This window comes from Pocillopora damicornis, chromosome 2 (genome assembly GCF_964200805.1).
Source record: "Pocillopora damicornis chromosome 2, jaPocDami1.2, whole genome shotgun sequence".
In the NCBI taxonomy this organism is placed as follows: domain Eukaryota; kingdom Metazoa; phylum Cnidaria; class Anthozoa; order Scleractinia; family Pocilloporidae; genus Pocillopora; species Pocillopora damicornis.
In genome coordinates, this window is record NC_142671.1 from 7,542,591 (window position 1) to 7,558,465 (window position 15,875).

General features: G+C 39.8%; 1 pseudogene; it reads right to left on the bottom strand.

The window, feature by feature from the left end:
* Positions 1-10,527: 10,527 nt before the first annotated feature.
* Positions 10,528-11,863, bottom strand: LOC149049733 (GFP-like fluorescent chromoprotein amFP486 pseudogene; annotated as a pseudogene).
* Between the last annotated feature and the right edge of the window lie 4,012 nt (positions 11,864-15,875).

Consider the following 15,875-nt stretch of genomic DNA (forward strand, 5'->3'; position numbering starts at 1 on the left):
CAATAAATGTTAAGAAAAAGGGTAGATATTTTTATTCATTTCAAGAGATGTTGGGAAATCTTTACAAAAGGACTCGAGTTGAAGTCATAAAAACACCGGCCCTTCGATGAGCCATGTTGGCGGGAAAGGATGGGCAGACTTGGATAGTAGGTACGTGTCTATTAAAATCACATTGCAGCCCATAGGCTGAATTACGCAATTGTTTACATACTCACATTTGTAAAAGTTACAATATTGACTAAAGTATAATATAGATGCTAACTATGTTTAAAAGAGATCTAGTAATGATAACCATTATAATAAAACCTCAATACACTTCTTATAGCTATGATATGTAATTTAGAAAACAACCTACAATTATCGTTACAAGTTCCACTGATGAAAATTTACCTATGAAATTCAATTTGCTTGGCGACCATTGCAAGTATAAAAGATTCTTTGGCCTATTGGCGCAGACATGTGGCATATTATAGAGGCGATGGTTTCTTAAATTATACCTTGGAATCTTGATAATGGCGGAAGGAAGCTGTTCAGCGTATGGTCCTTGTCAAATGCGATGCTATGAAAAAGCTTATCACATAATGAAACAATATAATCCACCATTGGTATTATGCCAAGGATTTCGCATGCATTATTGTAGCTCGTGCCGGGCATAATGATTGAGATCACCCTTTCCTCAAGACGAACAAGCTCGTTGATGAGAAATTGCGGCAGGGCGTTCTAAAATACCCGAACGGCATAATCGACCACGGACTTAACGCAGGTATAGATTTGCTAGCGATAATTTCGCGCGTTTAAGCTGCACTAGGACATACAATCGCTTATTAGCTTTCCTAACTACTTCTTCAATGTGTGCATTCCAAGTTAGGTTAGCGCTTACAGTAAGTCCCAGCAACTTGGCGGTAATGATAATGATAATGATAAGGAATTTATATAGCGCTTAAACTACAAACAATATTCAGAAGCGCCTTACATAAGTTAAAGTTCTATAGTAATTAAAATTACAATATTCAAAGGCAATAAACATAAGAACTATTGAAACAAACTAAAAGCTTTCCTAAATAGAAATGTTTTAAGTTGCTTTTTAAAAATGGCGAGGCTACTACTTGTTCTTATAGTCAATGATCCCCAAGAGAAGAGCAGTTGGCTTTTGGAACGAACAGAAGAGATTGAGCAGACGAGCGAAGAGCATAATTAGTAGCTGGTTTCAGGGGGGGAGGGAGGGAGGACTTTGGTTGCGTAATGACCTGTAAACAAAGAGGAGCAATTTAAACTGAATTCTGAACGTTTTTGGGAGCCAATGTAGGCTCAAAAATCACTCTAGCCGCAGCATTCTGAACTTTCTGTAAGCGATCGAGTTGATATTTAGGTAGACCGAAGAGAAGTGCGTTACAGTAATCAAGGTGTGAGGATATGAAGTAGTGGAATAGTGTCTTAGTCGATTGAACAGTAAGGAATTTTCTGATCTGTCTTATGTTGTGTAATCCGTGAAAAGCCTTGCTACAAATCTTGCTTATGTGAACGTTCATTCGCATACGGGCATCGAACCAGGACCCAAGGTTCCGGGCGATCTCTAAAGATTTAATGAGGGTGTCACCGATAATAATAATAGATTCAATAGATGTTTTATCACGTTGTTGGCGAGTACCAGTAATTAAAAACTCAGTTTTTGCGTCGTTAATCATTAAACGATTAGAAATAAACCAAGAACGAACATTAGCAATACACATCTCAATCGCAGAGAGAGCGTTAATTTCGGAATGGATGGAGCAAGGTTGGAAAGAGAGGTAAATCTGGGTGTCGTCAGCATAACCATGGACAGAAGGGAGATGCTGAGAAATAATATTGAAGAGGCAGGAGAAGTAGAGATTGAATAAAATAGGCCCCATAAAGCTACACTGGGGGACTCCACAGTTCAGATTAAAGTCATCAGAAGTCTTATCACCAACAAGTATACGTTGTTTGCGACCGGACAGAAATGAGTCCGACCAATTTAAAGCAGTCCCGACGGCTCCAAAACCCTGTTGCAAGATATTCAGAAGAATGGAATATTCAGTGGTGTCAAAAGCAGCACTAGGGTCCAAGGGTACTAGAAGTGTCACTTCTTTATTATCCACACGCATTAAGATGTCCTTTTGAACCTTTAATAGAGCAGTTTCTGTCGAGTGATACTTACGGAAGCCAGAGTGGAGTAAAGGGAGAGGGACATTTTTTTCACAGTGGACGCCACTGTGGTGGCGTCAGTGTGCTCTGGAAGAGCTGTCTCAAGTGGTTCCCTACACAAAGAATTAACCACACGAAATAACTACAAGATTGAGATTCACCCGCACACTGATCAATTAAGTTTGAATAATAATTCACACGCGCAGATTTAAGAAATGCAAAGTACTGATTACGAAAGTTGTGGTAATTATTCCAGTCACCAGGGAGGTCAGTTTTCACGGCTCTCTTTTCAAGACGACGACGTTGACACCTGAGTTTTTTAATCTCATCATGAAACCATGGGACCTTTCGACGATTAACCATAGTCCTTGTTTTAAGCGGGCAAACTTATCCAGTATGTCAGTAAGAATCTTGTTAAAGCAGTCGGAGAGTGCATCAATGTTGTCCCAGTGTACGTTTGCACAAAGCATAGAAGAGGCAATATCAGCTGAGAACGTAGCAATATCAATATTTTTGAGTTTTCGAAAAGTCAGTTTTTTGCATGACAAAGCTGGTCGTGAGAAACCAATAGGACACTGAATAATAAAATGATCAGAGATGGGAAAAGTAGTTTTAGGGGAAGCAAGAACAATATCATCTGAGGAACGAGTAATAATTAAATCTAAGGTCTGACCCGATAAATGAGTCGGACCCGAAACGTGTTGCGAAAGATTGAACGTTTCCAGTAAATCCTCAAATTTCTTGGTGTCATTGTCACGGAGGTCATCTAAATGAAGGCTGAAGGCTCCAGAGATAACAAGGGCCTCGGGACACATAACAACATTCTCTAAAAACTGAGAGAATTCATCGAAAAAACAGAGGTTGAAACGGGGTGTAACGAAGAATATGGATGTCGATACACTATCACATATCTCATAGAGCGATCGTACACTTTAACAGTCCACTCCGAAAATTCAAGGACTCGTTTTCCTTCCCATCCACTAATGAGATTTTGAGAGAGTTTCGAAACAGAATCCCAGTACCACCACCACGGTTGTGCGAAAAAATTCGGAAAATTCTTGAAGAAATAGCCAGCCACAGATAACTGAGCAATACTGACGGAGTCAGCGTCATTTAACCAGGTCTCGGTAACGTTGCAGAGGCCGATTTCATTTTCAACGACGTGGTCAATGATGCTCTCAATCTTGTTCCGAACAGATCTTTAATTGAAGACCGCAAAGTTTAGAATTGAAGGCGGATCAACGAGCGAATTTGTATGAAGGGAAGAGTTCGTCGAAGTAACGTTAGAGGATACGTGATTGTTTGTGTTCACAGGTGTGATGAAGTAGAGGTTATTTGAAATGGATCCTTTATGCAAATTATCGCTTCCTCGACTAGCGCGTGGATAAGAAACCAGGGATTCAATTCTGTGAATATTTCTAACTTTCCTTTCTCTGACTCGATGGCCAGCGCAGCATCTCCTGTAGGTTAATGATGATGGGGATGAACAAGGCCAGTGAGAAAATCGATGGAAGACGTCTGAATAGTGGGAACCACAAATTCCAACATGGCGGGTGTCAGCATTATTCGTAGACAACAGTTTATTACCTGGATACGAGACCAGGCCAGAAACCGTAGGTAGGAAGGTTAGCAAATAAATTGGTTTCTTAGGCAAGGGACCAGGACTTAGGTCAACATCCATGTGGACAGTTAAATCTTTTGGCAAAACCAAACAGGTCGGACCATGTTTGTACCAAACTGAAATAGGCCGCCTCGGAAACTTTAGTTCTTGGTTATTCTTGATAAAAGATGTCTTTGCGTTGAACTTGGTCAATATTGGGTAGCAGAGGCCTATAGGTTGCCATACCATGTAAAATGGTAAGACATAAAACAAGTTCAAAAGCGAAATAAAGCGGCAAGTACAAACATAAACGGCTCCCATCTTGATCGGCGCTTAAAAAATTCAAAGAAAAAGAAAAACAGTAAGCGGTACTTACAACTTGTATTTCTTTTCTGTCGATAACAACCGCATTCAGTTCAACTGGATTCCAGGCAAACGATATTCGAAACTCCTTGCACTCAACAGGGTTGAGTTCTATTCTCTTTATATGGGATCACCTAATAACCTGGTTATCTACACTCTGTGCATTTCTAGCATTCCTTTTCGGCACTACTACGGATGCTGTCGTGTCATCAACAAATTTCCATAAATGTGGTGTGTTGTATCTAAATCATTTATCATCAATACAAAAAGCCATGGGCCCAATTTAGAACCTTGCGGCCGGCGTTACCATTTTTTTGCCTAGCAAAAACAACTAGAACTATTCGATACCGGGTTCGTGGTAAGGACTCTAAAATTAGCCCTCGTACCGAACTTCAGCCAAATCGGTGGGGTTAATTAAGTGGCCGCGATTTTTTGAAAAAATTCGAAAGTTACAGACTATTGCTCTTAAACGCGCACTAAAGCGGGAACCAACTGTTAAATATCACACGATGGTTCACGTGACATTATCAAGAGCAAGGAGCGTTTATTTGTTCTATCCTAGCTTTTAACTTTTAACTCCCATAGTGACCGGGACGGAATTTCTCATTACAATATCAATACAATATCAAGCAGACAAGTGATGAGAAAAAAGAAAAATATCAATTAGGGGATTATTAGTTGATTCAATAATAAATTCTTTAAACTAACATCACAAGAATTGTATGGTAGACAGTAAGGGGAATTACTAATGAGATCTTGGGAGTGAAATGGTTAAAGTAAATCCACCCTAACACTCCAGTCATTTCAACTTGGTCGGCGACGGAGTGAGCTACAACAGACTATCTCAACTCGTAATCCAGGTTTGAAAATCAAACAGCTTATCCTAAACATGTCTCTTTCAAAGTAGGTTGGTGAATTCTTGAAACTAAGCAAAGAGAGTCGAATCAACCGCGGTAACAAAGAATAAGGTAAATCGTCCGAACGCAAATTGCTATGCCACACCCAAAACATGCTCTTCAAACGTTATAACCTTATACTAAAATCAAGTACAGCAATAACTCTCACAGGTGAGCTGTAATTTTAGCAATTTGAGAAAAGAGGATTGATAAAATTAGACTTCGACAGGATTAAAACCTGTGCCTCTCAGATCATGGCGCAGAATGGCTTTTGTTTGAAGGACATATACTTACTTAATGGCATAAATTACTAGGGTCGCACTAGAGCTCCCATGTGGGTTCTCGATGGACTCTAATTGGTTGCGGTTTGCCCTTACAGATACAAAATTGCCTACAGTTGCGAATACCCAGTGGAACTGAACTTTCCATCAAATGTATAAGCAGAGAACAGACAATAGAGTTCTGGGCAGTCCCGATCGCTTGTTACGATCATATGATCATTTGGTAGTCAACCATGTATCTCAATTGTGCCGGACAGCTGAGATGAATTTCGATTAAATGCCAGCAGTCTTTTCCCGAAACGCCTTTGTGGCCTTCAGAATTAATGTTGTGAGCGGTTTCAGCACAGTTTAAGCTTCTTTTCCTTTTTCCAGACCTCAATGAGCAGAAGCGGCTAGTTTTACTTGTTCTCAAGCGTAACACACAATTTCTGTCCTCACTACTGTCATATTTCATTCTATCTTATCCAGAACTGGTCAATCATTCGTGCGATACTTGCTTTAAATGTGAACAATGTGCTTACGAACCGAATTGTTAGCGCGCTCTCGGCTCATGTTTAGAAGTTGCTGAAATTCGTTCATCAGTTAATAATAGCTTGTCCATAAATGCACGAATGAACGTGTAAGCTTAATGTATGTTGTCATGGACAGTTATTCAGGCGTTTATGCCGCGTCACTTTTCAGACACTTCCATTGTGTCATCTGGTTTACATGACATCTGAAATTAAATAGTAGGGTTCGCTCGCGAACTGAACTCTCAGCACGCTCTCTCGCTCATGTTTGAGAGTTTCTGAAAATCGTAATTACTTAACAATAATAAAAGCTGAGTTTTTCGTTTGTCTCACGATGTAGTCACGTGTGATGTAGATCGCGACGTTCCAACTGCATACTGCTAGTCGTCTTCAGGCGATGAGGCCTGAAGACGACTGCTTTCAACAGCTCTGATTGGTGCATTTCGATTCTTGTTGTAAATTCAGTGACTCGCTCCCTCGGCGGTCCGCTGTTGCACAGCTCTTCTGTTGTTGTGTTTTTTGATCGTGGGCATCCACGCCTCTGGAATTTCTATTCCACTATCCCTGTTGATGTTGTTAAAGTGAAGTCTTATATGAATTGCCTCTTTGACCCTGCGCGTGCAGTAATAAGGGTCACGATTAATAAACTTTACTTCGTTCCAGAGTGGCTTGTATCCGGTGTTGTGGGCATGCTCTGAAACGGCGGCGGTCTAGATACGGGCGAGTCGAATGTCTCGATCGTGCTCCTTAATTCTGTCTTGCATAGGTCTTCCAGTCTCTCCAATGTATGCCTTGCCGCATTCACAGGGAATCCTGTAAACTACGCCATCTTGTTTAGCCGGGTCGACGGGTCTTTTGATCGTACTAACTGAGATCTTAGCGTAGTCTCCAACTTGAAAACAGCGCGTACGCCTTGTTGTTGTAGACAACGGCGAAGCTGTTCGGACAGACCTTTGGCATAAGGTAAAACCGCAGTAGTTTTAAACTCGTTGGCGGGTTCGGTACTGTATCGCCAGAGAAAAGATTTGCAAATGTTTGCTGTTCTACATTCTTTGAAAAGGCATCGACATATTCATTGTTTCTTATTATCCGGTGCTAGACAATTGACTTTTGACACAGCCACAAAAATATCGATTAGTCCTTACGCGTGAAATGTTGATGCGGATTCTTTAATATTATTTACCACAAGGCGCAAGCAAAATTTTTGCCGTTCTGTTCGTGCTCTCAGCGGTCTAACACGCTGATTTACATTCATTTCTCTTCGACAAATGAGCAAATGTTTCCTTCAAATCGGCGTTCAAAACCCAACAACGATAAATGCGTTCATTGAAGCTAAAAAATTATAATTATTTCAGTTATTGGGCGCTGCTACTAACCATGTGAGAAATCTGAGCTTTATCTGTAAAGAAATTATTTTTATTTAACCTGCGGGTGAAATCAGGTAAAGTAATGAATGGACCTCTTGCTTCATTAGACCTCTTACTTCAATTAAGCTATTATAATATTTGCTTGGTGTCCGGTCGTTTCGGTACAAAGTCGTTTCGATACAAGCCGTTTCGATACAAGCCGTTTCGATACAAATAGAAGTCAATTCGTTACACATGGAAAGTCGATTCGATGGAAACTGAAGGCGTTTCCATACAAGTAAAATCGAGAAAAGTTCAGTTGAAGTGTTTTAGTTTTCGTCTTTGATATTTTCGATCGATCGACGTTGTAATACCCAGTTTTCCCGCGACTCGATCGAACGAGTTGTATTACACAGTTTCCCCGCGGCCAAAAAGAGCAAACTTTATCGAATATTTATTTAAATTACTAAAGTACATTTACATTGATCATGACTTTTGCACATGTGGTGGCTTCTAAAAGAGCCATTTTTAGCGACCTGAAATCGTCCAAAGTGAACGCACTGGAACTGGTCGCCGCGCTGTCTAACTGTGGCCCTACATGGGTTGACCTTGGGGCGGATGGAACACTGCCAGTCAGTGACTAAGCCTCACCTTCTCTGTAGGGCGTAGCTGTACCCCTGGCTGTCTATCATCTTCGGCCGGCCTCTTTTGGAACTGTTCTCCACGATCTCGTAGGTCACGGCGAAGGAAGACGACGTCTCAGCTGGAGTGGGGTCATGAAGGGAGGATTCTTCGTGATCATTACTGCACTGGTTCTTTACATCAGGCTGGGATTCTTCGGGGTTCTCAGTTCGCGTACTCTCCGCATCAGGGTGGGATTCTTCGGGGTCAATGACGGTAAGCTCTAAAGCTCCTGATTCCAGGTAGCTGGAAGGATCGGCGTAGGAGTCCGGATGCGAACACTGCACACTGCCAGTCAATTTCTTTTCCATGTCGAACAGCTGCCTGGTAAACTTCTTGCGATATACCTATTGAATCAAAGTAAAGATCTAAATTAGGATAACGTAAATACAGTAAATCGAAGTAAAGGTCTCTCAGTGTCAGAGTATATAAGCGGCAACCTCAAATACCGATAATACGCGTAATAGTGTTGAAAACTTACCAGTGTTGCAGATTCGATAATTCCAGCGAAAACATCCATCACCTTGAATGACTTGCTGTCTGGGTCGAACAGGTTCCTCGCATACCATGCAGTTCAAAATCTGCGCAGACACCATCGTGATAACTCGTTAAAACTCGTAAAAACTCAAAAACTTTTGTTAACAGTCGTGATCGTATGATCGAATGAACATTCCACAGGTCCCAGTGTGTTTTATACACTGATATCAGTTAGTTTAAAACTTTTGGATTCTTCTATTCACTTTTAATGGGGTAAAATTAGCAAGTTTTTTAAAACAATTAGTTTACGCGTCTATTGATATGATAATTTACAAACTCACCTACCCACGCACCAGAATGACTGCTATTTCCTCACGGGTCCGTTGCTTCACCAACTTACACGACATTATTGATAATATTTGTGTTTCTTGATCTTAGGCGTAATATGTCCTGGAGTTATAGAAAAAGTCTCAAAATCATTTGTATAAATCTCTGTTCTCGATAAATAAACCAAACCAAAACTTAGTCTCGTTTACGTGTTCGCATTGCGTAGGACGCTTTGGTACATGTGGAGGTTCGCGGAGGTATGGGTTTGTTTCATTTACAACGGAGGTTTGTGTTCGCTCTCGTATGGTATTCTGTATCGAAACGATTTGAAGTGACGTGAGTTTGTATCGAATCGACTTTACATTTGTAACGAATTTACTTCGATTTGTATCGAAACGGCTTGTATCGAAACGACTTTGTATCGAAACGACCGTGAACCATTTGCTTTTATCAACAGGGTTGATAATGTAAATTTTAACCCATGAGCCATTCTAAAGAAGACGTTTCGAGCGTTAGTCCTTCAATTAGGAAAGGAATTACATTCACCCATAAAGCTGAACTTCACTCGGCGGCGTGTTGCTGTGAATCATATTGATGAAATAAGGGCTGGTGACCTGGTTGACATGCAACAGTTCAGCAAATGGAGTAAAGGTTATCGATATCTTCTTATGGTGTTTCAGATGTTAATGAGCTCTATTTCCGTCGAGATTCTTCACAGGTCATGTAGCTAGCTCACGAATGTTCTTGTGACTTCACAGTAATATTCGTTGCCGCTAGTGAGCCTCTTGCTTCATTGGGGCTCTCACTGTAATTAAGCTATTTTAATAATTTCTTTTCTCAACTGAGTTGATAATGTGCTTTTTAACTCAAGAGCCATTCCAAAGAAGACGTTTCGAGTGTTAGTCCTCTGTCAGCCGAGTCACGTTGTGAACTCAGTTTATGAAACCAAATCATCTGATTATGTAATCATTTGTGTCCGTGTACCGCCCTCGAGGATCCCTGTTCCTTTTTTAGTGTTTGACATTGAATTTATCAAAGCATTGACTAATTAAATAGCGCCTTATCCAACTGGTATTTTAACTAAAAGAATAAATGAAATTGATTACAATCGTTTCTAATGGCCTACGTACACATTCACCACGACACACAACCGTTGAAAACCAGCTTGGTAACCCTGCCTCTTTAGCAAAACTGTGCCTCGCCAGGCACTACACCGTCAGCATCAATAAATTATTTTAGAACCACGGGTGCCAAGTGACGGTGTGGTCCCGCCTTTCCATATAACCTCTAATTTATCTTGATCACGTTTAGATGATAGGTGGGGTAACCCGCCAAGGCGGGTTTCCCGGTCTGCCGGGTAGGGTAGCCCTGTCAGCCGGGGTAACAATTTGCTACGTAAATGTCTCAAGATGAGGTAACCCGCCTAGCCGGGGTCGCATTCAGGGCAAAAAGCTCAAAAGCTAAACACGTATGTTTTAAAACTTTGTACATTCCCCAGCCATCTCATGGCAGAAATCACCAGAAACCGCAACGGACACACAAGGAGTGTAAAATGTTTACATTTCGGAATATTTAGCGTTGTAAATCGACCATATTTCGTTTCCCTAACAATTTCTCATGACGTATTAAGTCTACGATTCCTAGCATAACACCGCGTAACACAACACGTGACGCTTTCATTAATAAATACAAACATGTTTGAGAATAAATCTTTCGTCTTTCTCGAGATGTGAGCTTGGGAGGCCTGTGTTCAAACTCCCTTATTTCAAGTGCAACAGCAACCTCAAGAAACCTCACCCCAGCACGCCGGAGTTGTAAGATTGCATAGAAACGCATTTTATTTTTCAACCACGGCTAAGCGGGCTACCTCACCTACATGGGGTCCCCCACCTTCATGTAAACAGGCCCTTGTAAGAATTGTGAAACTGGCACCTGTGATAACCACCTCCTTTGAGTAGTAGGAACATAATCACATCACTTCTCAATATGTTGTTGGAGACGGTCATTTTCTCAAAGGAAGGGCCCCAGTCAATTGTCCTCTTTTCCATTAAGGGTACGTTAGCGGGAAAGTTTTCGTCATGAAACATGGATTTGTGCGTGAATAGATTGTCCTTAAGATTGTAAAAATTAACGTAAATTTGAGATATCCATAAAAAAAAAATGTAAAATAACCCCCATAACTGTGTCACATACCGATAATGCACAGTGCCCTGTAAAATAATGCGTTAGTGCCTTTTATTTTTCTGATTTTGTCATATCGGCTACGATGTTTTCTAAATTAAACCCATTTTCTCACAGATGCCTATTTCAAAATGCAATAGTCTATACATTCTCTGGTCAATATGCTTTTTGTGTGGTATTGTTCTCCTGTAGCTAGACAGGAAGCGTTCTGGGGAGATTTACCACTAAGTTACACTTTCAAAAAGGCGCTTCCTGCTCCGAGTAAAGAGTGACCCAGAAGATTTCTTTTCAAAAGTATTCCGGCTCTCATACCAAACAATACTTTTATGCTTAATGAGCCCACTGGCTGTAGAAACTCCTTCATCCTCTAATGTAGATGTTCTTTCATATGATATTACAGCAGGAAATGCTTGTTTGAAATAGTCAGGCATGCCCTCAGTATACTTAGTGAAGCATCTGTTTCCATATTTGAACGCTGACGACAATATGTCAAAGGAAAATGAAAAGGGTCCTCCCTTGGTGATCCAAAAAGTGGATTTCTGTATTCCTCTAAAAAGAGATGATAAAAGTGTTTAAAATTGTTTTAAAAATGGCTGATGTATACCTGAAATACACGAAAATTAGGGAAGATTAAATATTTTATACTCATGATAATTCAAACTTAAGTCAAATACTGTGTAACCTTTCATGTTAAGCTGTAAAAGATTAAAGTATCGCACGCGAATTTAGCTGTGGCCGAGCTTTGCAGTAGCCTTTACACCTCGCCTGATTCTGGAAGTAGATGCCAATTTTTTTAATGGAGAAACTTAACCGTCAATTCTCAGTTCAACTGGAAAAAAAGGGAAGCAAACACATGACACCCAGATAAATTAACATTGAAGGTTCGTCTTTCTTTTTGTTGAAAATCATTTTGTTGTCTGTGGTTTTGTTTCACTTACTTTGTTGTCCATAGGGCACGCGTGTCATATCGCACTGTAAGCGTGACACCTGGCACACTAGTAGGGACAAAGGCTTGAGTGCGCCACACAAAAGCTGCCATGCCGGTCTTTGTTTTGTTAATTAAATTTGCGCATATCCATGAGATTGGCGTTATGCTTAGCGTGCCGTGACATTGCACGCGTGCCTGTGTCATCGCCTTATTCCCAGTTTTCCCGTGGAGGGTCGCAAAAGTTCCCTTTTGATTATTGAAGTTTGCCGTCTGCATGCAACACTTCAATCAGTTTTTTGCCGTCTGCATGCGACGATTCAATCAGGTTTTACAAAGGCAGGCGATTAAACTCAACATACTATCCTTTAAAGTAGCGTGAAATTGTTCCCTTTCTCGTTTTCTTTCGGCAAAGGAACATTTTTTTTGGAAAAATTGTCGCTACTTAAATTTAAATAACGCTACTTGAGTATTGGTCAAACAGAGTAAGGATTAGGAGACACGCTGTGCTCAATTTACGCCACATTACACTTGAAATATTTATAGTTGTAAATCGACCATATTTCGTTCCCCATACTATTCCTTATAACGAGTGCAAATTCTCAGCGGTTCCTCTCGCATTTTAATACTAAGTCAAACATTGAATTAATCGATTCCTTTTCCTTGAGAATTGAGCTTGGGCTGAATAAAAAATGCCGAATAGAGCACCGCACCGAAAAGAACCAGTTGGTTACTCAATATTTGTCATGCAAGATACTGCTTCATCGAATTGCTCTCGCTTTAAACGCTGTCCTTTCGGTGACATAGTTTGTTTGGAGCTGAATTCTTTTGTAATCTTAAGGCTATGTAAACTGAGCACTGCGGGTTTCCTAATCCTTACCCTATTTGACCATTACTTAAGTAGCGTTATTTAACTTAATGCAACAGCAGTTCATATCTTTTCCCTCATGGGACTGACTTGAGTTGTTTAGATATGATAAGAATCCCGTCGATTATTTGCGGGCGATCCTCTTCGCATTTTTTTTTTTTTTTTTTTTGTCAAAACGAGTAAGTAAATTATCAGGATCGATGCCAAACTGAAGAGTGCATGTGTCACCGCGATTATACCTTCAGAAGTACCATCGCCAGGGACGAATGATGTTCGAATCTACCTCTCTCTTTTTTAACTGCTACAGATGGATGTTTTAATTTTGGAAGCAGCTCATTCCATCTTTTCGAAAAAAGAGGTTTGACGCCTTGTCCTTTCGTAGCGGTTTAACCGAAAGTTCGATTTCTTTCGATCTTTCGATGTGGCGCACACGTACCGTATTTACTCATGTATAAGTCGAACTCGTATATAAGTCGACCCCCATTTTAAAGGTCAAAAATCGGATTTTTCATCATTTCTAGTCGAAGAAGTAAAATTCAGACAGATGGAAATTTCCCAAAAGTTAATCTCTTATTTCTGGGAATATATTGAAAATGAAATCTTGCATTTAACTAACCTTTATCTAAATGTTGAGTGTGAAAGTAGATTAAGTAAACCGAAGGAACACCGAATAGCTTCGAAGGATCGCGCGTAAAGAGCAAGATCGCGCGAGACAATAGTATTTGCCAGGTTACTAAGCTACTGTAAGTTCAGCACTGTAAACAACAGCGAAGCTGTATGAAAAAATGTCTGCTCTACAGTCCGAAGACACAATATAAATCAGCTCCAGTAGCTTTGTGTGAAGCCACTCAAAATTTATTATTTGAAACCTTTTCGTGGACGAAGAATGCGCTGAAAAGTGACGAAACACGAACACAATTCGAACTGGTTTTATAAACTCGGTCTTCCTAACGGATTTCAGAAAATTGCTAAGCTAATTTCTTGGATTGTTTGGGTCAGGTCTTTGTGTGTGACTCGTGTAGAAGTCGCGGATGATTTTTTTGGACTGATCTTTTGGTCATAAAAGCTCGACTTATACACGAGTAAATACGGTATCCCTACCCTTTTTTGGTTGTGGCAAGAACGTTTTAAAAAAACGCGAACAAATTTTTCGATAGATAGGCAACTACTTACCTACTTACATAACTTAATCTAACCTAAGAAACATGGACAACTAAATATATTTTTACTGCTAGTTACATAACGTTGCGTAATGAAAGGTGATCACACTAAATTCTTCGCTTGTTAACAACACGTGATGAACACTAGGTTCGGGTCCTATTTGCAATTAACACCACATCTTTGTTTTGTATTTCAAGTAACACAAAATCCTTTCCTTTAAGTCTTGGTTTGCACTATATCTGTGCTTATCAGAGTTGCTCTTCCAAAAGATTTAGTTTCGGTGTTCATAAAACGCCCATGTTAAGTAAGGCTGAAGTCCAGTCTCTACTCGTACTCTATTCGGCACGCATTAAAACGCACATGTCAAATGAAATTGACTTCAACACTCGCGCCGGGTGTCACTGGGTGCAAAACGCTGTCAATTCACTAGTCCGGACGCCCCAATCATCCCGAAATTCTACAGGTATGTAACCGAAGTCGCGCGTAATTGTGTTTACCATCTATTTAAAAACATTCAAAAGCCTACGATACTAAACATGAGTAGGAAAATACATACTAGAAAACGAAACTTTACAAATAAACTCACGATAAAAAAAATAATAAAAATTAAAAAAAAACAAAAAAAACAAAACGAAAAAAAAAATATATATATATATATATTCATATGTAAATGTGGGGGCAGAGTCTACCTTGGCATAAAGTGCTCAATGCTGTGGTAGCAGAGCTGAGTATATATAAGTGAAAGAATCAAAGAGGACGCATCGATTCTCTTTTACTCTGAGTTTCGCGCCAAAGCGCTCGTCAGACAGAACTTTATTCAATGAAGAACATACCTCCTTATATACAAATTAGATAAGTAGCTCAGCTAAGAAGCTTAGAGCTAAGAAGCCGTCTTTATTAAACAAAAGAACAGAACTCATTTCTAAATGCCGCCACGAGAGTAAGTTTTACTTAGAAAATTTCACAAGCCGCCAACAATAGCTCTATAGAATCTTTATTTCACACGTAGATCAGATCATTACGCTGGTGAATTAATTAGCTACTTATCTAATTTGAATATAATGAGGTATGTTCTTCACTGAATAAAGTTCTGTCTAACGAGCGCTTAGACGCGAAACTCAGAGTAACAGAGAATCGATGCGTCGTCTTTGATTATTTCACTTATATATATCCATATATATATAGCTATATATAAAAATATCATGAGAGGGAAAAAGGGACGTAACTACATTTCCCGACAAGCCTGTTTCGTGAATCGCTTCACTCCTTAGGGGTTTAAACCCGTGAAGCGATTCACGAAACAGGCTCGTCGGGAAATGTAGTTGCGTCCCTTTTTCCCTCTCATAATATTTATTCTGCTCTGCTTCAACGTATTGAGCACTGTTCCACGCGAAAACCGACTTGCAGACTTCCTAGCTATATATATATATATATATATATATATATATATATATATATATATATATATATGTATATTATGAATATTTAACTTAACGGTGCTAGCTTTACAGGCAAAAATCGACGACGCTGCTTCTTAAAAAAAATTGATCCACAGGACTATATTTTATTCACAAAACGTGACAAATAACTCGACATAATTATGTAACATCACGCAATGGTAAAAACATCAACCACAAGAACACGATGTAACTAATGAAGCGTAAAATATTCGCAGGTAATAAACTCGTAAACGAAATACACACAAAATGAGAATAAGATCCGCGTTAACAATGCATCACAGGGGATGATGTCACCTTACGCTCGTGTTCCTCATTTCAGCGTCATGTACAAGGGAATGGAATTGAGGGCCGCCAATTCTAGCTTAAAGGTTTGCTGAGAGCCTTTGGATGAGCCGTTACTCGGATGTCGCAGAACCCCGACCGTGAGAGCTTTCAAATTATGGTTCAATTATTTACACTCAAGGTAATTGCTGATTGCTCCCTATGAAATTACATACCCATAAACCGTGAATGTCGCCATAGTAATACTTAGACGTTAAGGAGAATTAACACATATTTCTCTTTTAAAGTATTCTTGCTTAAACCCGAAAAGGAACTTAAAACATTTTAGCAACATCGAAGTTATCTAAATGCTGAA